This window comes from Micromys minutus (assembly GCF_963924665.1).
Source record: "Micromys minutus genome assembly, chromosome: 22".
NCBI classification, from domain to species: Eukaryota; Metazoa; Chordata; class Mammalia; order Rodentia; family Muridae; genus Micromys; species Micromys minutus.
In genome coordinates, this window is record NC_137957.1 from 16,543,080 (window position 1) to 16,569,033 (window position 25,954).

Below are 25,954 nucleotides of genomic sequence, written 5' to 3' on the forward strand. Positions count from 1 at the left end.
CTCAGGAACGCACCACAGTTGTGACTACCTACACAAGTCCTGCACAAAAGCAATACAGTCAGCATTCTGGGTTCAAGGAGGGGCTTGCCAGCTCCCACCTGTATCTAAAGAGCTATCGGCTATTGGTGGCTTCTGGTGGGAGGGTCAAGTTTCTTTATGGGTAGGGTCCCTGGTAGGTAGCCCACACTCCCCTGGATGACCCCGCAACCATAAGTACATAAGCAGCACAAAGTGGACTCTGTGGGTTATTTGGGAAAAAAAGAAAGTTGGGAGAGCAGAGATTCTGAAGGAGGTTTTGAAGGGCTGAGGAGGTGGGTGAGTATGATCCAAATACACTGTATACTTGTACAAAATTCCCAAAGGATTAATAAAATATGGTCTTTAAAATAATATAGCTTAAATTAGGAAAAGAAAACAGGATGTCTGCTTTTATGGGTTCACCCTCAGGCCAAGCACCTAAGACTTTCAAGAGAGAACAAACTGAAAGAAAAGGTAGGTACTGTAAAGATGTGGAGGGCCAGGGTCAGGGTGGCCCCCCACCCTCTTAGAGGAGACAGGAAGAGGGTGGGAGAGGGACTCTCTGAGTGGGGTACTAGAAGGGGACCAGCAACTGGAATGTAAAATGAATAAATGCATTAGTAAATAAGTTAATTATTGAATGAAAATGAAAAAAGACATAGGAGACGAGCAAGTGGTTCTGGTTCTGTGGATAAAGACGCTTGTGGCCTAGCCTGACAGTGAAGAATCCACTCCCAAACACAGTCCTCTCATCCCTACACTCATGCCATGGCACACACCTGCAACACACACACACACACACACATACACATACACACACCAAAATAAAAAAAAAATGTAACAAAGACGTAGGGAGGGCTGTGTATTGTTGACACATTCCTGTAAACTTAGCACAGGGGAAACTGAGGCAGATGTATGGTACACTGTCTACTAGGTGACATAGCTGTCTCAAGGCAGAGGCAGGTGGATATCTATGAACTCAAGGCCAGCCTGGGCTACACGGCCAGTTCCAGGACAGCCACGGGTACACAGAGAAACCCTGTACAGAAAAACAAAGCACAACAACAACAACAAAACCCCACCACCATCCCCAGCAAAAGGCCCAAGGAGCAGAAGAAACCACAGTATTCTTTCTGCCCAGCCACAGATACAAAGCCTCGGCCTTTCTATCATTGCCCCTACGTCTTAATACAGACAATTGAAATTTTCCACATAGCACTCTAGGCAAAAGGACAAACCCCATGGTCTTCCTCGTGCTAAACAAACAGTCTATCACTGAAATACCATCCTCAGCACAAACAATTTTGAAAAAATTCTTTCTTTATAACTCGTTCCCATATTGAAATGTGAAGACCTGAAGCCAACAGAATCCAAGCTAAGCCTTCAACACCCTGCGGTTATCCTAAGACTCACAACAGAGCTGAGCTGTTCTCTACTGCCCCTCTCACAGTAAGAGCTGCAGTATAGGTGAACTCAACCAACATGCCGTGCTAGCTTCTAGGTAACAAATTCATTTTGAATCAATAATTCACGGAAGATAAAATACTTGGATAGTAGAAAGCTGGATGTCTTTCCAAGGCTCAGCAGGCTTTAAGTATGTCAAGGTGTTCCTTCTGGGACCCCAACTCTACTTAATCATCAGCCCCAACTGGAAAGGGAGACCCAGCATAGCTTAGGAAGGAGGGTACTCTTACAGAAAGGCTGCGGTTGCTCTCCCTTGGTTCTCAACTACTGATGCATGGCACCTTCCATTGTCTCTGGATTGTTTGAATGTGTTGAACATCAAATGACCATCTGGCACCAGGCAAGCTAGACATTTTAAAAACAGAGATACTTTAGACTTCCGAATAAGCTGCCCTACAGGTTAGAAACCACAGACACAATGTGTGATGGCCATCTCCCCTCTGGCTTTAGATTTGAAGTGTCATGTTCTGGTTCCAGCCCATGGATCTCACAAAGGGTAGGAACACCATGGTAAATGGATATATCTGGGAAACGTGAAGAATAAACACTCGTTGGAAAAGAGAAAAGCAAATGGCTTTTAGCGTGAATTTCTGTTTCTGAGACTCTAGACTAACATAGAACACAATTGAGGTTTGTTATACTATAAATACAGTGGCTCTTTCCCAATTACAAAAAAAAATGGATGATTTAATTTTAAATTGATAAGGGGTTTCTTGTATCTTTAGTCTTTATATTTTTGTGTGGATGTGTAGGTCAGTGAATCACAGAGAGTTTAAAGGAATGGTGTCTGGGATTTGCCTGTAAAAGCACTAACATACAGGCATTACTCGTGATGAATACATGAATTAAGGGCAAATTGCAGATACTTGTGACAGTTGGGAGGCTGGTATATGGGAGGCTCTCATGCTTTTTATGTGTTTGAAATAAAACACATTTCAGTTATTTTTTTAAAAGTCTAAGTGATGGGCCTGGAGATCAAGAATTAACATCTAAGTCCTGTATAAGGCTGGAGAGATGGCTCAGCTATTAAACACTGGCTGCTCTTGCAGAGAGCCAAGTTCGATTCCCAGCACCCACATTGTGGCTCATGACCGTCTATAACTCCAGTTCCAGGGAATCTGGCTTCCTCTTCTTACCTCTGCACCACCAAGCATGCATGTGGCGGTGCACACACAGGCAAAACATGCATACACATAAAATAAATAGGTGATTAAAAATGAAAACTCTTAAACTCACTGACCTAGAACCCCTGCCCTGCTCTGTGTGTGTGTGTGTGTGCGTGCGTGTGTATAACAGATGTGTGGTTATATGCACATGTTCATAACATGAAAGCAGACCAGGGATGAGAAAACAGGATTAGGGAGGCTAATATGATGAGAGTCTTGAATAGATGTATATGAAAATTGTGCATTTTAAGACCACAAGATATTTCAGCAGTTACAGGCACTTGCTATAAAAGACTGACAACCTGAGTTGACCCCCAGATTCACGTAAAGGCCGAAGGCAAGAACGGACACTTTAAAGTTATTCTCTGGCCGCCACATAAATACAATGTGACCCACCCAAGCCCCTCCCCCAATAATAAATAAAATAAAAATGAAGTTGTACTAACAACAACTCTTGAATGCTAGAAGTCGTACATTAGAAGACCATCCGACTGATCTTGCTGGTTGTATTTTTGGTTAAAATGAAAACCAGTGTGTGTGTGTGTGTGTGTGTGTGTGTGTGTGTGTGTACACGCGGGTATGTGTGTGAATTTAAACAAAGGAAGCCTCTTAAAACGTCATGGGCTTTACTTGGTTAACTTGGACAGAGGAGGGCAGAGCTCATGCTGAGTGGAGGGTGAGAGCTCAGTTGTACTCTCAAACCGAGAGGTGTGGGAGGGGCCTGGGGAGTGGAGGTTGGTAGCTAGCTCCCCACGGATGGAGCAGAGGCTAGCCCAGAGAAAAGATGTTAAGAATGATAGGGAGGTCAAACAAGATCAGAGACAGAGAGGGAAACCTCTGTATTCTTGTTAGAATTTTCACAAAGGTTTCTACTCCTCCCCACAACGGGATGCTCCCTATTCAGGAGTCCCCGCCCTGTGGAGGCCCTGGAGACTGGGGCTCTGCCCCTTGTCAGCTCCTATAAGGAAGCCAAGAAGTTTGTCCCTTTCTCATGGGGCTTAGGTAGAGGGGCTCAAGAAGCTTAGTTATTTAACCTGTGCAACGAAACAGGACCCAGCTGCTTTGGAGATTAATTTCGAGGGCCCATCCTGAAGTGCACAATGAAAGGCTAAGTCTCGCCAGGGCCAGGAGATTCACTGAGTACCTACCTGTCCAGGACAGGGCATGGTGCCGAGAAAACCCTGGCAGGGAAGGAAGGCCGTCGTCACTACACTTAGCTATCCTACGCAAAAGACAGACACTATTGCGTTATCCCCTTATAGAATGTCACAGGTGGTGAGGAAGAGCTCCCAAGGGCCACCAAGACCCCTGATTGCCTCCTTGTATGAAGAATTCTTTTGTCAGCAACAGAGAGAGGGGAAAAGGTCGAGTGCCAATATTTCTAGCCAGGACAGGCTCTGAGCAAAACCAGCGTGCCACGGAAATCTGTTTCTGTCTACGAACTGTTCCCCGGGCACAGGGTGGAATGTGTGCCGAGTGTGCTATACCCTTATCTCCCCTGCCATCTGCATACCCTGCTGCTGAGCACCAAACTGCTACCCGGTGCCTACTCCATGCCCCTCAGACAAAGCAGATCGGAGTCCCGCTATTGTTCATTCACAAGGTGTCATCCAAACCAAACAGCCGGAAGCAAAGTCTAGAAGGGAGCAGGGCACCAGAGCAGGATGCTTGAAGGACACCGAGGAAGGACAGGAGGGTGGAACTCTCTCCAGCCTGGAGAAATCTTACCAAGGCCTTTGTATGTGAAGACCAAATGGGGAAGCTTTTTGTTTTTGTTTGTAGCTTAGCTATAACTCATCCATAGAGCAAAAAGTACATTTTTAATGTACGCAACCTGGTTAAAAATGATGTTGTCTATAACTATGAAGCAACCATTCTGTCATATGTAGACTGTGTCTATTATCCTGTGACGCTCACTCAGGACTCCTACGATCAGTAAGCCCCCAAAGGTAACATCAGTCTGTGGTCCATCCCCGTGGACTTGTTGATCCCCTACTTCCTGAAAATGGAATCACGAACTACCCACGTCCAGTGCATGCTCTTCTGCTTGGATTCCTTTCACTATACTCATTAGCTCACACATCTTGTGTGAGCACGGATTCATTCTTTTTATTACTGTGTGGCAGCCAATTCTGTAAGCATCCCGTAGTTTATTACCCCATTCTGCTATGGTCAAACAGGTGAGTTGCTTACAGCTTTGTGTTAATAAGAAGAAAGCGCCATCAGCCTTTGTTGTATATATGCTTTCTGGTGGATATGTGAATTCTCTCTCTCTCTTTTTTTTTTCTTGGAAATAAACCCAGGAATGAAATTGTCAGATTGTATGGTAGATTTATAATTGACCAGTTTCTTTAATTAGTATGCTTTACACACTCATCCAAAATACATGAGCGTTCCAGCGGTTTTTGTTTGTTTGTTTGTTTGTTTTAATGTTAGCCATTCAGTGGGATCCGAAATGCTGTTCAGCAAGAGGTAGAAACTGAGGAAGAGGCCCGGTGGCCTCCAGCTCCTCAGTTACCTCCTTACACAAAGCATTCTTTAGTCAAATAAATAGAAGACTACAGATGTTTGAAAGTGCTTTTCTCTGGAGCCCAGTGATGCTGACCGTGTACAGTTGTATATGAATCCAGTAGTCACTTAGGAATCATTTCCCAGTGACAGACACAATGGGTTTAGAAGTCCGTGGGAAGAAATCAAATGCTTTTACTCAGATTTATCACCCTGGTGCTTTATTTTGTTCAGTAAATACTTGTGAATGAATTCCACTGACAAGTGAGTCTTTCTCTCAGTCCCCGCTCTATATTCTCCTTAGAGCTGAATCAAATAGAAATAATGGCGTGGCATGCTGTGGCTAGCTCTGGGGTTTCGCCTCATTGAATCCGGTTTCCTTGGGAACTATCCCAGGCGCGGGTTCATTGAGTCACGTGTGTGTCATGTGACTCCCTGAGTCTAAAAGTTCTGTACAGGCTCTGGGAGAGCAGCCCAGCACACAGAGAGGCTTAGAAAGCTCCTCTATAGGCAGAGATGACTAGAGAAGACATGCGCAGACCGAGTGGGAAAACAGTCTCAGAAGAGCTCCGCAAAAAGACACACGCGGTTCTGGGGTTCTGCTCCTGCCTCCATGGGGCCTAGGCCGCTTTTCCTCCTCACACTTGTCCTTGGTTCTCTGAGATACCTCAGTGCTGAGTCGCCGTTTTGAGGGATGCTAATTTGATGGCGCTTTTATTTCTTCCTCGCACAAGTCCTGGCGCTTGGGCGGTTTTGGCTAGAGGCTAAAATCCAGGAGAGCTAGCCCGTGACCTCCATCCCAACGCTCAGTGGAGAAAAAAAACGCCTCCATGGGATCTCCTATGGGCCAGTCTTTAGGGCATTTTCTTGATCAGTTTCATATGAGAAGACCCAGCCCATAGGAGGCAGTGCCAACCGTAGGCAGGTAAACCTCGATTCTATAAGAAAGCAGACTGAGCAAGTCATGTGGAGCAAGCCAGTAAGCAGCATTCCTCCATGGCCTCTGCATCAGCTCCTGCCTCCAGGATCCAGCCATGAGTTCCTGCCTGGACTTCCCACAATGGTGGACTTTGATTAGAACATGGTGTAAACCAAATAAATCTTTTCATGGTAGGCAGGTGACTAGAGACATTGTATTTGTCTATCACAGTAATTGAAGGTGGACCAGGACACCCACTGTGTGCCTTTGTTGTGGTCTTTATCTTCTCCTCCCCTTAACTTTTTTCTCTTTTTTTGCTTCAAATTCTTCACAAAGCATAGGGTCCTCAGAAAAAGAACAGTCATCAAAATAAGGACTGACAGTATGAGATAATGTTCTCCAACCCCCCCTCCACCCCCCCCCCGCATTTTTGTTTCCTAAGATATGCTTTTAGCAGAGGATTCCCCAGCATCTATTGACTAAATAGAAACAGTGCCAAGGTTGAGAGTTCATTACATTATAGAGATAAAGGAATAAACCATGTCCTTCCTGAGCCCAGCCCAGTTTAGACAGGGAAAGCAAATAAATGGAGTCCTAGCTTTTAATCTTAAGAAAAGTGTCTTGTACTATTCAACAAGTTTCGAAGTCTGATGGACTGACTGTAACCCAGACATTTGTTTGAAAGATCTCACGGGCCCACAGATAATGAAGTCATCACTATACCACGTGACCGGACCACCCCTCCCAATGTTACAAAATGTAGAAAGTCCAATCACTAAATTGATCTGAGAAGTAGCCGGAGAGACCCAGGAAGAGGCAGCTTTGAAAAGTGTATGCTGTGTTCCAACCGAAAGACAAATCTAGATGAAAGCATAGACCACAAGCAACAGCGTGGCCCAGCTTTCTCACATGTATCATATTTAGTTCCCTAACTGGGTTTTTAGTTCCTGCACGTACATATCCTCTTTCCATTGAGAAGATTCTTTTCTGCCTGATCTTAAAGGAAGATGGGGAGACTTTGGGTGGGTGTTGCCTCAGGGATGCTTGAGGAAGCCTTGGAAAGTTTTCGTTATGAGAGGCAGGCTTTTAAGAGCTGGAAGTACACCTATTAAATTGTTTTCTCCATCTCCCTGGGCACTCAGCGGCACCGCAACCGGATCCTGTGGTTTCTGCTTAGGAAGTTCCATCCCATCTTCTGAGGCATTATCTTTTTTAAATGAGTAAATCGAAACTAGAAAAAAAATTTCCTTTCTCGGGTACTCCCTTTAATCCTTAACCTACTTAGCCCTGTGTCTTTCAAGTATGAAAGAGAATTAGCACTGTGGTCTGTGAACATGGATTTGTTGGAAAAGTTACTGTGTATATAAGGAAGGTATTAGCTACAGGCTGCAGTCTTTTTCCTGATGCCAAATGTGTGTGCTATTTCCCCTAAACAGGATGGAGCTGGAGGCCAGAGAGTTTCTTAGATTAGGGTCATCAATGAGATTGTCCCAAAGATATGTCCAAATACCTGGTTTAAGACATAACAAAGTGTTGATCAAGCTTTGACATTTCCTAAGCTTTTGAAATAATTTTCTAAGTAATTTTCAAACTTGGACTTTTTTTTTTTAATATTACCTTTTCCTTCTGGAAAAGACATGGCTGGGTAGCAGCCTGTGTCTGGTGTAACCCTTGCCTCCTCTCATCCAGCAAAGTTCAGGGTTAGCATCACTTTGCTGGGTCGGAAACTGGAGGCTGTCACTCACTGGTGACAGAGTCCAACCATCACCTCTCAGCTCAGCCAACCTAGGTCTTTGTTTAAATGTCACGTTCGTAGGACACATGATTCTCAACAAGTTTGTGTGTTATCATACTGTCGTTGTTGGTTCACTATGCTTGTCTCTAGCCTCCCACTACTACCCCCTCCTTCAAATTGTCAGACCCCACAGTTTCTCTCTGATGGCAAAAAATATTCACCTTCATTATTCGACACTTGGCACATCTCTCTTGGTGGAATGTGTGCAGTCTGGAGGAATGGACACTTGAATGCTGATGCTGAGCTGACTGCTCTCTTTCTTTTCTTTTTATTAAGTCTAGGAATAGGTTAGCCTCACCCACATTCAAGGTGAATCCCCCCCACCCACCATTTTGGCTACTTTTCTCAAGAAATACCCTTACAGACATTCCCAATGGTTTGTCTCCTAGGTTATGCTAAGTCCAAGCAGGTTAACAATGAAGATTAACTGTCACAACTTAATTTGGCCAGATGTGGTGGCACACACCTTTAATCCCAGCACTTGGAGGTCAGAGGCATACCAGTCTCTGTGAGTTCAAGGGATAACCTGGTCTAGATAGAAAGTTCCAGGGCATGAAGGGCTACATAGAGAGAGCCCGTCTCAAACATCAACAACAACAAAAATAAATTTAAAAAATTTTTTAAAATAATTTAGAAGGATGGATGTTATATGATGCTCTTCCGAGGGAAGGCACAAACAAATATCTACTCACCTCACTCTGGGAACCAACAGCAGAACAAAGTAACAATGCCACTGAAGACCAACTTGGTAAACCAGTGAGTTTCATAGGTGTTCCGTACAGGAGTATAGGTAGGGTTTGTTCACAGAAGCAGAAATGACTCAAGGACAGCTGCTTCACCAAAGCCCACCCCAGCATGGGTGACAGCTCATGAAAGGCAAAAACAAGGAGTGAACTTCACAGCCTGCAGCTAAACAAGATAGTGAGTCTCTTACAGGAAGCTTGCCTGTGCTTCTTCTGGGCAGTCAGCTTGTCTGATGGTGTCTCTCAGCAATGCTTACTGCTTACAGCTGCTGGGAAGGGAGGGGCATGGTGAATCTGGTCAGTTTCAGGGAATTCCTGAAGCCATTTGGTTGTTTTCTTCCTGAGCTTAATGAGATTCCCTGTAGGATGAAACACTTCTCCCTGACTTTGAATATCCTGTTTCACCTACTTCATGGCATCCCATCTCTGTGACTCTCAACCTTCCCAGTGCTGTGACCCATTAATACAGCTCCTTATGTTGTGGTGACCCCCCCAACCATAAAATTATTTTTGTCACTACTTAACTGTAGTTTTGCTGCTGTTGTGAATTGTTATGTAAATATCTGTTTTCCCATGGTCTTAGGCGACCCTGTAAAAGGGCCATTCAATCCCCCAAATGGGTCGAGAGCCATAGGTTATAAACACTGTCCTATCTCAACATAGTCTGAATAAAAAAATAAAAAAAATAAAAAAACATGGGCTGTTTTTCTCATTTCTCCTTTAAAATCTTTTTATTTAAGAAGTCTTTAAATTATAAGAAGGTTTTAATCTCAAAGGAAACTGCTACCCAACATTGGACACCGGAATTTACCATCAGGGTGTGGCCCAGAGGGCATAGGTACTCCTGCTGTAGACCTAACAGGATCAATGCTGTAAGAAAATGGACAATGTGATACAACACAGTGGAAGGGTCTCGGGTTTGATTGACAGGTTTGGTGAGAAGCCAAGCCCCTGTAGGAAGATGTTCCAGTATCACTGATTGACTCTCCCAAGCCTACACAAGACAAAGTGGGCCACACATCTGTGAAAGAAGCAGAAATGACTCAGACGTATGTGGCCTTACAGTGCCTCCTCCATGAGCATATCCTGCTTCCGCGGGAAGATGAAGTCAGGCTTCTTCCTCACAGATGAAGGTTTCTGAAAACGTGGCTAAGAAACACTTTCTTTCAAAGAAGGAAAAGGGATGAGGCGTCCACCCACCCGGAAGTGTTGAGGTTTGGTGCTAAAGGAAATAGAAGGTAACCAGACAGCTCTGACCTCAAATGCCTTCACAGTATCAAATCCCGGGGCAGTTTAGGCACAAGCAGACAAGATGGAAATAGGGACAGGTGGGAGGGTGATGATGACTTTAATTTGGACCTTGGAAGATACGCATATGAGACTTAGTGAGTGTATCCTGGCTAAGCTGGGATGGGCACTGCGTAGGATATAATACCTATAAAGTGGTCCAGGGAGAAAGATGGAATATTTCTCTTAGAGGATATGGTGACCAGGCCAGAAGGGCAGTTGCTTTAAGTCAGCCTATGTGATATGAATCTAATGTGTTAGACTTGGAAAGAGGACGTGTCCTATGACAGACCTTAGCCCAACTGACGTCATGTTAGAGGCACCATTCTGACCTTAGAATCCAGCACACTGGCCCTAACTCCTGTCCAAACAGGAACAAATACCTAATCCATTAAAGACTCAGTCTGTAGTTCCAGGATCTAGGAAAGATCCAAAACAAACAAACAACAAACAAACCTTGGGTTTTTAGCTTCTCTAGTTTCCCTTTTTGCTAATTTTTCTTGCTAGCTAAAATGTATCAACCAGGCTATAGTTTTTATTCATAAAAGGCAAAGAACGGTGAACTCAGAGCTACATGATTTGGGCAGATTCCCCAGGTAGGCACCATCCAGCAATACAGATGCTCTGTCCCATTTACAGCAGCCACACCTACCGGGGGCAGACATTGGGAAACACAGCTTCTACCCAGGAGGAGTGGGAGGTAAGCTATGACCGTCATCTGTCACAGGGAGGTAGAGTCGATGTTCCTTCCTTCAGGAACTACCTAGAGATTGTTTTGTTCATCAAGATAAGGCATGTACCAGAGGCAGAAGTCACAGAAAGACTGGACTCTGGCTCAGCACATAACCCCACCATGCCTGTGGCACACATAAGTAAAGATGCAGAAGGTCGCCAGACATGAAGGTCTGCGTGGTCCGCGAGAGACATCATCACTGGAGACAAAAATGTGGAGACTCTAACTAGTGAGTAAAAGAACAGCAGGGCCAGCAGAGGGGTTAAACCATTAAAGGACCTCATAGGGGACATGGAATAGGTGAAGGAACAGGGGTTGCACTTTTGTTTCACTTCTGAATCTAGTTCTCACCCTGTATGTAGCCCAGGCTGGCCGCCAACTCACCATGTAGCCCAGGCTGGCTATGAATATGCAGTGATTTTCCTTTCTGGCCCCAAGGGCTAAAATTGCAGGCATGTGCAACCACTCCTTGAGGTGAAAGGCTTTTAGGCTGAGCATTGAATAAGGAGACCAGGAAAGACCTCAGTGTGGTGGTACACGCCTTTAATACCAACACTCCAGAGGCAGAGGCAGGCACATGTCTGTGAGTTTGAGGCCAGCTTGGTCCATTTAGTAAGTTCTAGGACAGCCAAGGCTACTCAGTGAGATTCAAAACAACAACAAAAACAACAACAAAACATTAAGAAAGGGGAACTTTGAAAAAGAAAAGAAAGAAAGTTGTCAAGGATCAAATGGTCTAGAAACACAAAGAAAATTTCAAGATCTCCTTGTCTTTAGAGAGTGTTTTCTGTTTCCCACATTTAAAGCCCCTGTCTGGGAAGTATGCACATGTGCAAGTGCAGGTGTGCTTGCCTGTGTGGGTGCGTGTGGAAGCCTGAGGGGTTGGTGTTAAAAGAGCTTTGTCAATCACGTTTCACGTCTAGTTTTTGAGACCGGATCTCTCACTGAGCTTGAAACGCATGGATTCAGCTGGACCGGCTGTCTAATAAACAGCAAGGATTTGCCTGTCTCTACACCTGAGAGACCAGATCCTGGGTTTAGACTCCATTTTAGAGAACCTGACCCAAAGTTGAACTTGAGTTAACTAACAGGCCGGTATCTAACTCCAGTTTCCAGGTTACCCCCCAACAAGACCTGTGTTTAACACCAGTTTCCAGGTTACCCCCAACAAATCTGCACCTCCACCAGCCTGCTCCTAACACTTCACTTCCTAACAACCCCCAATCACAAGTTTATGGTTTGGCTCCTACCACCAGCCTCTGTAAATGCTCTCCTAAAACTAGTCTCAGGGCCCCTCTGCCTTCTTGGTTCTACTGTGTCAGGGCTCGCAGGGGGCCCAAGGTTGAGCTTGTAATAAAGAGACCCTAATGCTTGCATAAATAAATAAATAAATAAATAAATAACCCCTATCTGAGTTTCCTCTGGGGAAGATCTGGTAGAACAGTTTACTCTAAGATCGTATCTGAGCTCATGATGGCGAGTTGAGAACAAGCTATTTTCTTCTTTTCTTACCCAGGATATGACAGAAGATGAAGGACTGAGCGTGGTGCTCTGTGTCTTAACTGTGTCTGAAGGGACGGGGGCAGAGGTGTGGGGGCAGAAAACAGAGGTGGGACCTTTGTGTGCGGTAGCAAGAAGCTAGTAGGCGCTGCTTCAAGTTGACAGTCTAGAGATATGGACAATAGATATGAAAGTAACCGTCTAATACACTGCGCATCGCCCCCATCCACAGCTGCCTATTAACAATAAATGTAATTTTTAAAATGCCAAAGTAGCCCCCTGGATGTGTGTCCCCAGTGCTGGCATTAAGGGTGTGCCCCACCATTCCCAGTTTTATGAGTTCCATCAAATCTTTTTATAGCCAAGGAAACCAAAGTCCACACTGAACGAGGGCCACCAGTCTAAGTGCAGAACCTCAGAGTGAGTTCAGGGCCAACCTAAGTAACTTAACAAGTCCCTGTCTCAAAGTAAAACTTAAAAACCCAAGTGGAATGGAGATTTAACTAGGTGAGGGGAAAGACTGCCTATCTTGTATAAGGCCTCCTGTTCTTCATCTCAATTACTGCCAACAAAACAAAGAAAAAAACCAAGAGCAATACTTCTCCGCAACCAACAGCTCAAATGGAGGGGCGGTGTTGTCGTTGTGCGCATGCGCAGGGGGTGCTGGGAGGGTGGGCTGTATATTATGAAGTGACTGTCCTTGGACATAGTCTATCACTGTGCCCAGCTTCTCTAGGGCTGCTGGAATACTCCGTGTCTGCTGCATGTGTTACCAGGAGAGAGCAGGACAGTGCCTCTTCATCTCTCTGTGTGGAGACAGCAGTGTTTGTTCTCCAAGGTCACACAAAAAAACTCCTGGAAACCTGTGGTCAAGCTCTGAGACCTGGATCCTGAACTCTGAGCTGCTGCAGCCGGCCTGTTTCTTTGAACACGGCTGTCTGAGCCTGTTCAGTGTTCCCTGCTCGGCTGGAATCAGGAATAGGGTGGGGGGGGGGGGACGACTTGGTGTGAGCAGTCAGGCGTGTAAGCAGCTTAAGGCTCAGACAAAGGAGGAGCTGAGGAGGAGGCAGAGAAGGAGGGTCCAGAATTAATGACCTCTTTGAGAGTGAACCTGATCCCAAATGTGGCTTAATCCCAATAATCAGCTTGTTACCTTTGCGATGGGAATATTGCTGATTTTTCTTTGGGGGCATTCTGGTGCTCTGCAAATACTGTCTGAGCATTTACAGCACGCCAGCGATTCTCGGCCTTCCTAATTCTGCAACCCTTTAATACAGTTCTTCATGTTGTGGGGACCCCCAACCGTAAAATTATGTTTGTTGCTACTTCATGAGAGTAATGTTGCTACGGTTACAAATTGTAATGTAAACATCTGAAATGCAGGATATCTGATGTGTGACCCCTGTGGAAGGGTTGTTCAACTAAGGAGTCACAACCCACAGTTTGAGAACAGCTAATCCAGGCCTTGGGGTGGAAAAGGAGGGGTAAGAAAATCTGGAAAATGGTTACAGTCACATAGGTAAAGTTCAGGTGTGGACTATTAAAGAAGTAACCAGGTGACATTTGCCTTTAGTCCCAGTACTGGGAAGGCAGAGTAGACAGATTTCTGTGAGTTTGAGGCCAGCCTGGTCTACACTGCAAGTTCTAAACAACCAGGGCTACACAGAGAAACCCTGTCTTGGAAAAAAAAAAAAAAAGTAACTTGGAACCAGAGCCTGGTCAACGAAAGCAACTGCATTGGAGATCTGAACAAATTACATAATTTGCTGAGCTCAATGAAAAATGAAAGGGTCTCTTACTGAACAGTTATTAAGAATTTCGAGATGATGGTGTCCGTGCAAGAAAACAAGCCTGGAGCCTTTTAAGTGTGGAGTGTCACGCATTGCTCATGAAGCTGGCCCTGTTGGAACACCCAACTTCCAGACAGACATAGACCCTCCCTGAGAAGACACCTCCGTGTTTATGAAAAAGGGCATAGGTAAATCAGAACAACCTTCATGCTGTTACTGCACAAGGTAACAAACCTATTATGAGACCAAGCCTTACTGTGACAATATCCAGGGATACTTGTGTGATTATGTGTGTGCCTGGCTATTAGCACCTACCTCCCTTTAGAGTAACCAAAAGCATTTCCAGGACAGCTGATTCAAAGTTTGGCTCTGAAGACTGTTGTCTAGCTGAGATCCTTCTTTGGTGAGACTTGCTGCTCAACGGTGTCTGCAGCCAGGCACCCTGGGTTCAGCTTCAGATGCAGCCCCACGAAGGAGAAGAAACACAGTTGAAAAGCAGTAACATATTCTTCCAGCACCTGGTACCCACCACAGATCAACTGTGTCAGCTGGATCCTGGAAATGTCTGCCTGGGTCCAGTGGGAAACCAAGAGTAGAAAATGTTGTGGCAATATGCTAGGAGTTTTAATAAAACTGAAAGAGTGCTTGATAAAAAGAGTGCATAATAAAACTCAGCTTTGTGCTCAGGAAGGGATAAGTGGATGGAATATGCAAAATGAACGTGTGCAGCAATAACATTTTAGTTTATAAGTCTGGAGTCTGAAGGGGAGTGAGTGCTGGTTTACAAGAAGAAACTCAATATTCCCCACCCCCTGTTCCACCATAGGAGAAAATTCTCCTCCTAAGATCGACTTTGTTTGGAAGTCAAGGACATAATTACATCATGATGTAAAGCTGTATTAGTTGAGTTAGTAAAACACGACAACCAAAAAGAACTTGGAGAAGAAAGAGTCACATCACAGTTCATCGCTGAAGGGAGTCAAGACAGAACTTTAAGCTGGGCACAAACCTGGAGGCAGGGGCCAGATGGTAGGAACTGATACATGGAGTGTTGCTTACTGGTTTGTTCTTTATGACTTGCTCAGCCAGATTTTTTATAGAATCCCGGACCACCAGTCTAGGGATGGCACCACCCATAATGGGCTGGGCCCTCCCACATCCATCACCAATTAATGACATGCCCTGCAGGCTGATCTTATAAAAGCATTTTCTCAGTTAAGGCTCCCTCCTCTCTGATAATTCTAGCTTGTGTCAAGTTGACATTAAACTAGCCAGCACAGGATGGAACTTTTGTTTTAAAGGCCAAATTTTACTCTATAGTCCAGGTTATCCTAAAACTCAGTATGTAGACCATGCTAGCCTCTAACTCATAGAGCTTTCCTAAATTTCCAAATTATAGAACTACAGGTGTGTGCTGTCAAGCCCAGACCAAGGATGGAACTTGAGTATAACTAAGAAAGAAACTAACAGCACTGACTTGCTCTGTTTGCATTTCTACCTGAAGGCATATATTCTTCTCTACCTTCCTTAATAAGGTTCAGTCTCCTCTATAGTCTACCACCCACCAGAGGTAATGGAAAAGAAAGGTTATTAGGACATGGAGTAAGTGGAACTGTTTAGAAATAGTTCTTTGGGATGACTCCAATCTTTGTTGTTCTCTGACCAATCCACTAGCAAACACCGAACACAAATCAGCACCTGCAGACCAGTGCTCTCGGCAGTTACCACACAAGAATCAGCAACATCAGTTCAATCCAGAAGAAACCACAAGGCTTGCCAATCAACCCAAGTCCACGGACGCAGCAAGAAGCCATAGGAAGCTCACGAGAAGTTCTTTAGTGAGTTTCTCTTTCTGAAGTCACCACAGCGACGCTCAGCGACACAATGTAAGGCAAACCAATACATGTCAGTGAAGACTAGTGAGGAGGAGGAGAAAAGTGAGCCATTGCTCGACTTCCCACTGTCTGTGAGGTCACATGTACATTCCTTCTACACATCACGAGTCCTTTCACGTCTGCTATAACAAGACATCCTTTCACCTGTGTCTGCTTCAGGCAAACATTCTTTCACCTGTCTGCCCCAGCAAAACATCATTATAACCTGAGTCTCCAGAGAAACTAGAAATTTCCACTATACCTACCTCTTTTTGTGTTGCCTTCCCTGGATCCTTTTCTTATCTGTTCAGCTAATGCAGTAAGTAATGAGGTGATCCTTTGCTTTGGAGGGACATCTATCTAGATAAGGCCAAATTCTGGATAGCAAAGGCCAGATTTTCTCCAGTTTTTCTTCAGAAATACTCTTTTTCCTCACTCCCTTAGGGCTGGCCCATTTTGTTACCTATTACCTGAAATGGGAAAGATCTAACTAACATCTGTGACTTAGGAGCTCATTCTAATAAGAAAGTACCAAGACGGCCTGTGTCACATGGCTCATGTCAGAAATACCAAAGGAGAGGCTTGATAAACCTACAAGTCTAGCTCACGTAATAGGGCTAAAGAGCTGGAGGCCTTGTGGCCTTGAATCTGAAATTGCTATACAGCAGTTGTTCTCAACCTTCCTAGTGCTAAGATCTTTTAATACAGTTCCTCATGCTACACTGACTTCCAACCATAAAATTATTCCTGTTGCTACCTCATAACTGTAATTTTTCTACTGCTATGAATTATAATGTAACCATCTATGTTTTCCTGTCTGAGAATAGAACCCAGTGTTTTGGGTAACCTAGACCAGCTCAGCCTCCTGACCCAACTGCACTAGAACCCTCAGAACATCCCCCGCCCTGTTCTTTTTGGCTTTTATTTATTATTTTTTTAAAACAAGGTAAATTGATCTTTTTTATTTTTATTATTTTTAATTGTGTTCATCTACGTGCTGGTATGTCCACTGAAGTGCAGATGCCCAGAGAGGCCAGACACATTGGCTTTCCTGGAGTGGGCAGGCCCTTCTAATCAAGTCTCGACCCACAGATTAAGAATGCTCTAGAATGTCCCTCTTTACATCTTGTAAATAAAGAGAGTACCATGGCCTTGTATAAAGCTATAAAACTTCCTTGACTTGTACCAGCAACTGGTTCTTCAGAGATGGGGTCCTGGATCAAAAGATAAAAAGGATAGGAAAGTTTGGGGTCGGGAGGTCTTGCACAAGCTATATCTTATGCTGAGCAAGCTTATTAAGAAGTACAGTGTTGGAGCTGGAGAGATGGCTCAGTGATTAAGAGCACTGACTACTCTTGCAGAGGTCCTGAGTTCAATTCTCAGCAACCACATGGTGCCTCACAACCATCTGTAATGGAATCTGATGCCCTCTTCTAGTGTGTCTGAAGACAACTACAGTGTGTTCATATAAATAAAATAAACAAGTCTTTAAAAAATAATAATAAAAATAAAGAAAAGTAGAAACATGCATTTAAAAAAGAAGAAAAAGCACAGTGTCTTATATACTATTTCCAGGAAAGAAATGAGGCAGGGTTAGCAGAAGGCACCGCACAATGAAACAAAGTCAGCAGGAAGTTAATCAAGCAATATTGCACTAAGGGAATGTGGGTTTCTCAACAGTGTCAAACACACAACAGCCTTGGGACCAAAAAGCAGGTCCCCTTAGGGCAGGAAGAGCTGAGTTCTCAATGTCATAAGCCATAGCTCCCCCCAAGGCTCTGGCTCCAGGTCATTACTGGCTCTACCAAGTATATTCCTGGTTTTAGAAAAGAAGCTATGTTTCTTCTCCATATATCAGGGTTCGAGGAAATGTCCCCAAGGCCCTGACTCCAGGCTATTACCAGCTCTGCCAAGTAAGTTTCTGGTTTAGAAAGAGAGAAAAAAAAAAATGTGTTCCTTTTCTATACATCAGGGCCTCAGAGAAAGCCTTGGATCAGACCAGCCCTCAACAGAACTCTATAGCTTCTTGTAATTCAAACCCAATGAGCACTTACTAGCCCAATAATTCTGGCAGTGTGTAGTGACAACTCTGCTTTAAAGGAAATAAGGAACTTGTTTATTCTAGACAAATATGAGTGAGCATGGGCTAGGAACACGGGTCTAAGTTACCCTGAATGACCTGTTCCCTCACATGTACTCCCACCATGGGAAAACAAGCAGCCACAGAAAAAAAAGAGGGTCATAAACCAACACATGTAGCGGGCACACTGATGGGAGCATTGGCAGGTGCCCTGGTACTAAGCAGGGAGATTGTTTCTATAGGATTCAGACGCTATCTTACAGCATTCTTAGCTTTGGGGTTTGCAGAGACCATAGATCTCTGTTAAAGTTAGAGATCTATCCCAAGAGCTTCGCCCCACAGTTACAGGATGTTGGGTCAGACACAAAGGTTGAAACAAAATGGCTGTTAAAATGAGACAACCGGAAACTGTTTGGCTCTTGAGTTGCAACATTGTATCTCTAGACAGTCTGGCTGTTTCGGTCAGCTGAGGTCAAACTTTCCATTGGCTCTGTACCAAAAAACGAAACTTCTTTAGAGACCTTTGGCTTCAGAGTGGGTGTGATTAACCAGAAATAATTTTGTATTATAACAGTGAGGAAGTGAATTCATTTAGACTTGTTTTGACAATTATTCACTCATTAGCATTACTTTGGCATGCTGATCTACATAAAATTTGTCTCAGTCCTTTCAAAAACAAAACAAACTTTATGGCTGAATTTGACCAAGAGAAATGACTCTCATGCATCATAATTCTTGGATAAAATCAAAGAAGCTAAAAGGCATTTGATTAAAGCTGCTAAGCCGAGTTAGCCCTGTCCCTGACCTTCCATCTGTCCACCCACTCTCCTGCTCCCCACCCCCTCACACCCGTGTTCTCAGTAAGAGACCCAAGGAATGCGTGTGTAGTCTGCTACTCCCTGGAGCTCCCAGATCGTGTTACACTCACAGTCTATTCCTCTTCAACTCCGTTTGGTCCAGCAGCCTAGGGTCTCCTGTTTACATCTGTACTCCTAACACCTTTGTTGTCCTTGCCAAAAAAATTAAAATAGTTCCCTAGGCCTGTATCTTTTCCTTGAGCCACTTCCTCTACTTCCTGGCTTTACTAACATTTGTATTTCCCAGAGGATTCTGTCTCTTGTCATCCAGCCCTCTTAAGTGGAAAAGCTCATCTTGCACACATACACATCCAGATAGGTCTTCTGCCTGTACCTTTCTGCCCATAATGCACCGTTCTTTCACGATGTTTGGAAACACCATCCTTGGGGAGTGGGGGGAGGGAGGCTTAGCGTTTTATTGCTGTGAACAGACACCATGACCAAGGCAACTTTTATGAGGACAACATTTAATTGGGGCTGGCTTACAGGTTCAGAGGTTCAGTTCATTATCATCAAGGCAGGAGCATGGCAGCATCCAGGCAGGAATGGCGCAGGAGGAGCTGAGAGTTCTACATCTTCATCTGAAGGCTGCTAGCAGAATACTGACTTCCAGGCAGCTAAGACAAAGCCCACACCCACAGTAACACACCTACTCCAACAGGGTCACACCCTCTAATAGTGCCACTCCCTAGGCTGAGCATATACAAACCATCTCAGGTGGGGGCGGGAGAGGGGAGATTTTATCAATCAGTTTCTCTCTGAATTAGTTTCTTTTGCTGAAAAAAAAAAGAAAAAAAAAGAAAAAAAAGAAATCGCCCAAACCAAACAGGTTTCTAAGACCATAATTGTATTATCTTACAATCTTGGAGGTTAGAAGTTCCTTCTTCTGTAGGAACTTCCGTGGCCAGTTCTTTCTGGAGGACCCAAGGGAAATTGGTGAATAAATTTAACTTACTTTCTTAATGGTTAGAAGCTGCCATGTTTCTTAGTGGGAGACCTCTTTCTCTGTCTTCAGAGCCAGCAATTCTATTACTCCAAACCTGTTTCCTTTATTTTCATATTTCCTCTCTCTCTCTCTCTCTCTCTCTCTCTCTCTCTCTCTCTCCCATGCTAGCCTCAACCTCCTAGGCTCAAGGAATCCCCTGCCTCAGTCCCCTGAGTGACTGCTGTGTACCATCCTTGGTTTACTCTACTCAACTGAGTCTTACTCTCTTAGTTTCTTGATCTCTCCCGTATTCTTTGACCTCTTCCACACTGAAGTCTCTCTCGAGGTGTCACCCAGGCCTCACTGTCACTGGAACCTCCTCAGCTCTCTTTTAGAACTCCTGCTCAAACCCCACCCTCTTCCTTCTTAAGTGTTCTTCCCATTAAGCATTCTCTGATCTCACTGAGAACTACAGTCTCCAAACCCTACTGTACAAACAACCTGCCCTGTAGTTAATCCCTTCAGTGACTCGTTGTACTAGCAAGCCCTCCTTTCTGCTCCTTGGATGTCTTCCTCCTCCTTCAGTTGACCTGGGTCCTGGAAGGACCAGATCCTGAGGGTTTCAGAGGGATCAAACTCTATCAGCCGCTCAGCCTGGCTACAAGCTACAAGCCTGAACATCCAAACATAAACCTCCCGGCACTTCACATACACCCCATTCCTCACTCTGTCTTATCACAGTGTTTCCTCTGAATCCAGAAAGAAAACAGGGGCCACAGGGAAATCTGAAATGCCATGTAGGTGTGGAAGATCCCAAAGTACTCCATTACTCTCACAGAGAACACATGCAGCCCTCATAGGAGAAGGTCTCGTAATTGTGTGTGTGTGTGTGTGTGTGTGTGTGTGTAATGTATGCATGTATGTATGTGTGTATGCAATGTATGTGTGTATGTATGTATGTACGCAATGTATGTGTGTATTGTGTGTATGTATGTGTGTATGTATGTATGCAATGTATGTGTGTATGTATGTGTATATGTATATGTATGTGTGTATGTATGTATGTATATATGTGTATGTATGTGTGTGTCTACAACTTCTGGTATCATTTCTCAGCTATTTGTCTGGGACAGGGTCTTTTATTGACCTGGTCAGTAAGGTTCCTTAGAGTTTGCTCTTCGGGATATATGTGAATAGCCCCTTTGTCTTTTCTAGTTTCTCTCCCTCTCTCCTCTCCTCTCCCTCCCTCCCTCCCATTTGTTTCTTCTGTATGAGAATAGCTACCGAACTTGAGGAAATTACCATGTCCATTTATTCAGAATAAATATCTACTTTTCAGAAAGTGCTTTAGATGCAATACATGTTGACCCTATCAGAGTGACATGCCAGCTAAGGCTCCACACGCTGTCTTCAAAGGGCACCCCAAAAGCCTACTTGGAATAGGTACATTATCTTCAAAGGCACCCCAAAAGCCTACTTGGGATAGGAACATTGCTTCTGATACATTGCTCCTGGTCCCAAGATTTTAAAAAATGTGTGATATCTTGATAACAGTGTGCATTTCTATCCCTTCCCTGTCTCTAGGAATAGCTACTGTAGACATCTAGCTCTCTGCCTCATGTCTCCTCTCTCATGTTCACCCCGTCTCCGTCTACATTGCCTGTGCTTTACTATCTTAGCATTACACCTAACTTCTAGGAGTCTCAGACCACAGGACCCGCAGGACATCAGCAGGAAACCAATGCACACTAATGAGCCGAACTTAAACCGGCCTCCCATATTACTCTCTCTGTCTCGCAGGGGCTTTCGAACGTCCCAAGTTCTCCGCCCTCGTGACACAGCGCGGTATTACTTCCCAATGGAGCAGCAATTTCCTTGACGCCGGGCTTTCCGATCTGTGTTTTCTCCTTACAACCTAAAGGCTGTCCCTAGAGCTCACAAACCAAATAACTGCGCAGGCCCAAGAACTTTCAACACTATTAGAAGACTTAAATTTGCCTGCAGCGGTTATGCTTCAAAGCCCCCAGGCCCTGGATCACTGACCACTGTGGAAGGTGGCCCTTGGGCCATGTTAAAGGAAGTAAAAGGAAGTGGAACAAGCACATCAAAAACCCTGAAATGTCACCAGACAGGCCAGTGATTTTCAGTAACAGGGAACAAAATCGGAAACAAATATCTGGTCATGGCCGTGCCTGTACGGCTTCTGTGTTGTTCTGGGGCCGTTTATCAGCATTTCTTTCTTGCGTTTGACCCTGCATTTTTAACCTTCTTGTCAAATTTATTTCTTCTAGGGTTCAACAGTTCTATCTCCAGATGGCGCTTCCTCAAAGCTTTCAAGCCCTGCCACAGAACCCCGCCTCCAGACAAAGCAATACATCCAACCGGTGCCTGCACATGGTTCTCTTTGGGAAGTTGTTGCCGTTTTGGGGGTGGGTTAGGAGAAAAGGTTCCCAATGCGAGCCTGGTCCATACGGCATCTCCAAAACAGAACATCATGGCTCTCTTCCACCCAAATAGTGCAACACAGAATGGCGAGACTAGACAAAATGAGCCACAGCCTGATACTAGTAGAAGCGCCCTCATTTGCATGCTGGGAATTGCATGCTGGGAACTTGCCCTTGAAGTAGTTCCCTGTAACCAAAATTGTGCAGTGGTGATTCTGTTACTGTTTGGCGCGCTAAATAAATTTATTTCCTTTCACCTTTGATGTAAAAGGAGACTCCTTCCATCAATACAGGGGTGGAGGGGGTGTCTTCCTCCTTTCTGGGCTGAGCCCTACCGCGGCTGTTGGCTCCCTCTCTATGTGTTGCCTCTTTTATCAAACGTTGGACTTCATCTGTTCCTCTGATTCATAAACATTCACGCTTTTCTAGACGAAACATAGAAAGAAAGGAGATGGGGAGGAGAGGGAAAGACAGGATAATAGAGTAGGCCTGAGACTGAGGCACAGGAGGGGTCCATTTGGGGGGGAGGAAGGAGACCAGGAGGAGGAAAAGGGACTCTGGAGTAGCTGGGGAGGGAGATGAATTAGAACAGAGCGAAATGGCACGATTAATGAAACCATTAAACCCATCACTTTGTTTGCTAACACACATAAATTAGCTTTAAAATTGGAAAGGGGGAGGGGCAAAGGGAAGAAGGAACAGGAGCAATTAAAAAAAAAAAAAGGCTATCAAAAGATTCCTCCAGGGGCTGGAGAGATGGCTCAGCGGTTAAGAGCACTGACTAATCTTCCAGAGGTCCTGAGTTCAATTCCCAGCAACCACATGGTGACTCACAACCATCTGTAATGGGATCTGATGCCCTCTTCTGGTGTGTGTGAAGATAGCGACAGTATACTTATATAAAATAAATCTTTTAAAAGAGAGAGAGAGAGACAGAGATTCTTCCAATAAAGCCAATTAGGCCAATGGAGTGTGGGTTGGGGAATGTAATGGAAACAAAATAAAATAAATACATGCTTTCTCACAATCAGCACCTCCCAGGCTACCTATCCTTTCTTGCAGATGAGATGCAGATAGACTGCAGGATGTTAGCAGGCCTGAGAAAAGATGCTCCTGTCAGGATGAAGTGAGGAAAATGGAGCACTTAGCCACCTTTTAGGGCAGTCCAGAAGTGATTGAATGTGTGGAAAAGTGTTTCTCCTACCAAAAAAAAAAAAAAAAGGATGGTGCTATTTTTTTTTTCTAAAAAAGAAAATAGAGTCAGCAGATGTAATGGGAGGAGAGGCTGGTGATCTCTGACTTTGAGGCCAACCTGGACTACAGTGTGAGTTCTGGGGCAGTCAGGATTGCATGGGAAAAACTCTCTCAAAAACCAAAAGGAGGAGGAGAGGGAGGAAGAAGAGGAAAGGAAGGGAAGGAGAAGTAAGAAAGGAAGGAACAAAAGAAGAAATGTGGTGGTTTGAATACGCTTGCCCCAGGGAATGGCATTATTAGGAGGTGTGACCTTGTTGGAGGAGGTGTGCCACTATGGGAGTGGACTTTGAGACCCTCCTCCTAGCCACGTGGGAGATAGTCAGCTTCTGGCTTCCTTTGGATGAAGATGTAGAACTTTCAGCTTCTTCTCCTGCACTAGATGCCTGGCTAGATGCTGCCATCTTCCCGCCTTGATAATACTAGACTGCATTCTGAACCTGTAAGCCAGCCCCAATTAAATGTTGTCCTTTCTAAGACTTGCCTTGGTCATGGTGCCTCATCACAGCAGTAAAACCTTAAGACAGGAAGGAAATGAAAGGAAGTCAGTACAAAAAGACTGGTAAACTGCACAGTCAGAGTAACAGGCTCTCCATACATGTGCCCCTACCCCATGTGGGACAGCACTGTGAGTGGCAGGCTCTGTCCCTGCTAGATTTCAAGATGATTTAGGAGTATATCACATAGTCAGATTTTCAATTTTTTTCCCATGTACTATGTGACAGCACATACATGCCACGTGTGTGCACATGTTTAGAGGCCAGCTGTGGACCTTTGGGTCACTTAATTGCCATTCTTTTACTCAGTGAGGCAGTGGTTCTCATGAACCTGAAGCTCATCGATTTGGATATCATAACTAGCTAGGTTGTCCTGGGAATCCTCCATCTCTACCCCCAGACCCTGGGATTAACTCCAGGTCAAATCATCAGCCCATTCCTCCACTCACGTTTGTAGCACAAATTTTTCCTTTTAAAATGATATAATTTTAGTAAAAAAATATATTTATATGTAAAGTATGTTGGTAAATATTTTACTAAAATATTTATAGTAAAATGTTTTCTGTAAATTTTTTGTTAATAAGGAAAACAAATAAACCAAGGGAAGTGGAAGATGGTTGTGACAAGTTGCCTAGAAACAATATGTGGATGATTCCCACGAGAAAAGCATCAAATCAGAGTGCCGAGAAACAATCCAAAATATGAGCTGCAGAGATGGCTCAGCCAGCAAAGCACTTGCTGCAGAAGCCTGAGATCCAGAGTTCAGTTGCAGCACCCATGTGAGAAGCTTTTCCAGCAGTCCCATCACTGCATGGTGTCAATTCCATCACTGAAGGGGCGGAGACAAGTAGGTCCCTGGAACTCACTAGAAAGCCATTCTAGCCAATCAATGAGCACCGAGTTCAGTGAGGGACCTTGTCTCAAAGCAGGAGGAGGAGATGAGTTGGTGGAAGATACCTGATGCTGATCTCTGACACCCACACACAATTACATGTGTGCATACACACCCCTAAGCGTTCATGCATCTACAGGAACACGTACATACAAACACAATCCAAAGAAACAAAATCTGTCAATGGACTGTATGCCCACCGGAAAAGGGCCATGGTTCATGGACACCTGAGCTAGTCAGCAGACACAGCTTATAAAGAGAGTGGGGGAGTTGTGTGCCACAGATAAATGCTACCAGTCTATTATCTAGTGAGCCCTCTTGTTCTGAGCCCACGCTCCCTGGCAACATTTTAATTATAATTAGGCACTGCCTACCTACTATAATGCTCTCATTAGCAACCCAGGAACATCTGGCTCCCTTTGTAGTCTATTACTCAGTAACAATTAATTAATCAGCATTCTAGTTCTCTAAACATAAGCTCACATGAGCCTGTGAACCCTCCGATGTGGCAAGCTTAGTTTTGAGGCTGCAGCGCTGGGGATAAGGGTGTTGACTGGGGGTAAACCCGCCAATATGACATCATCCACATGCCTGCTGCAGCACCAGCCCACCGTCCTTCCGTCCCCGGGGGCCTGTCTAACCGTGCTGCATGGTTTACATCAAAGCACAGCCTCATCTTAACATTCACTGTCTGCAGCTCACTGCGAGCTATCGCCTGACCACGGCCGGTTTTCAGAACTTCTCCCTAATGGCCTCCCTTATCATTGCGGGCCTTAGAGCCTTTGATGCCCTCCATCTGGCTTCTAAGAATCACTTCATTTGGCTCTGTTGTTGGTCCTCTGTCAAATGAGTTCTCCTCAGGCTCCTCTTCTTCCCTGCCCCTTGAACATAAAAATATGTCCGAAGTAAACATTGGAACAGGGCGCTGGGGTCAGATCACACGAGATTAAATTCACTTATCGGTTATTCGAGCTTGGGAAAGTCACTTACTAGCTCTCCGTGCCTCAGATTATTCACTGGAAAAGGACGGTGGCAAGACTTTCTCCTAAATAATATTGCCGGTCGTGGATACTGCACCGGAAGTGTAAAGCGGTACAGAGGATAACCAGCCAATCGCTGGCGGCTGTTTGTTCCCTGAATTGATTGCATGGCTTCAGTTACCATATGGAATAACCCGTTCAGCTTTACCCACCTTCTGTTCTCCCCAGAGC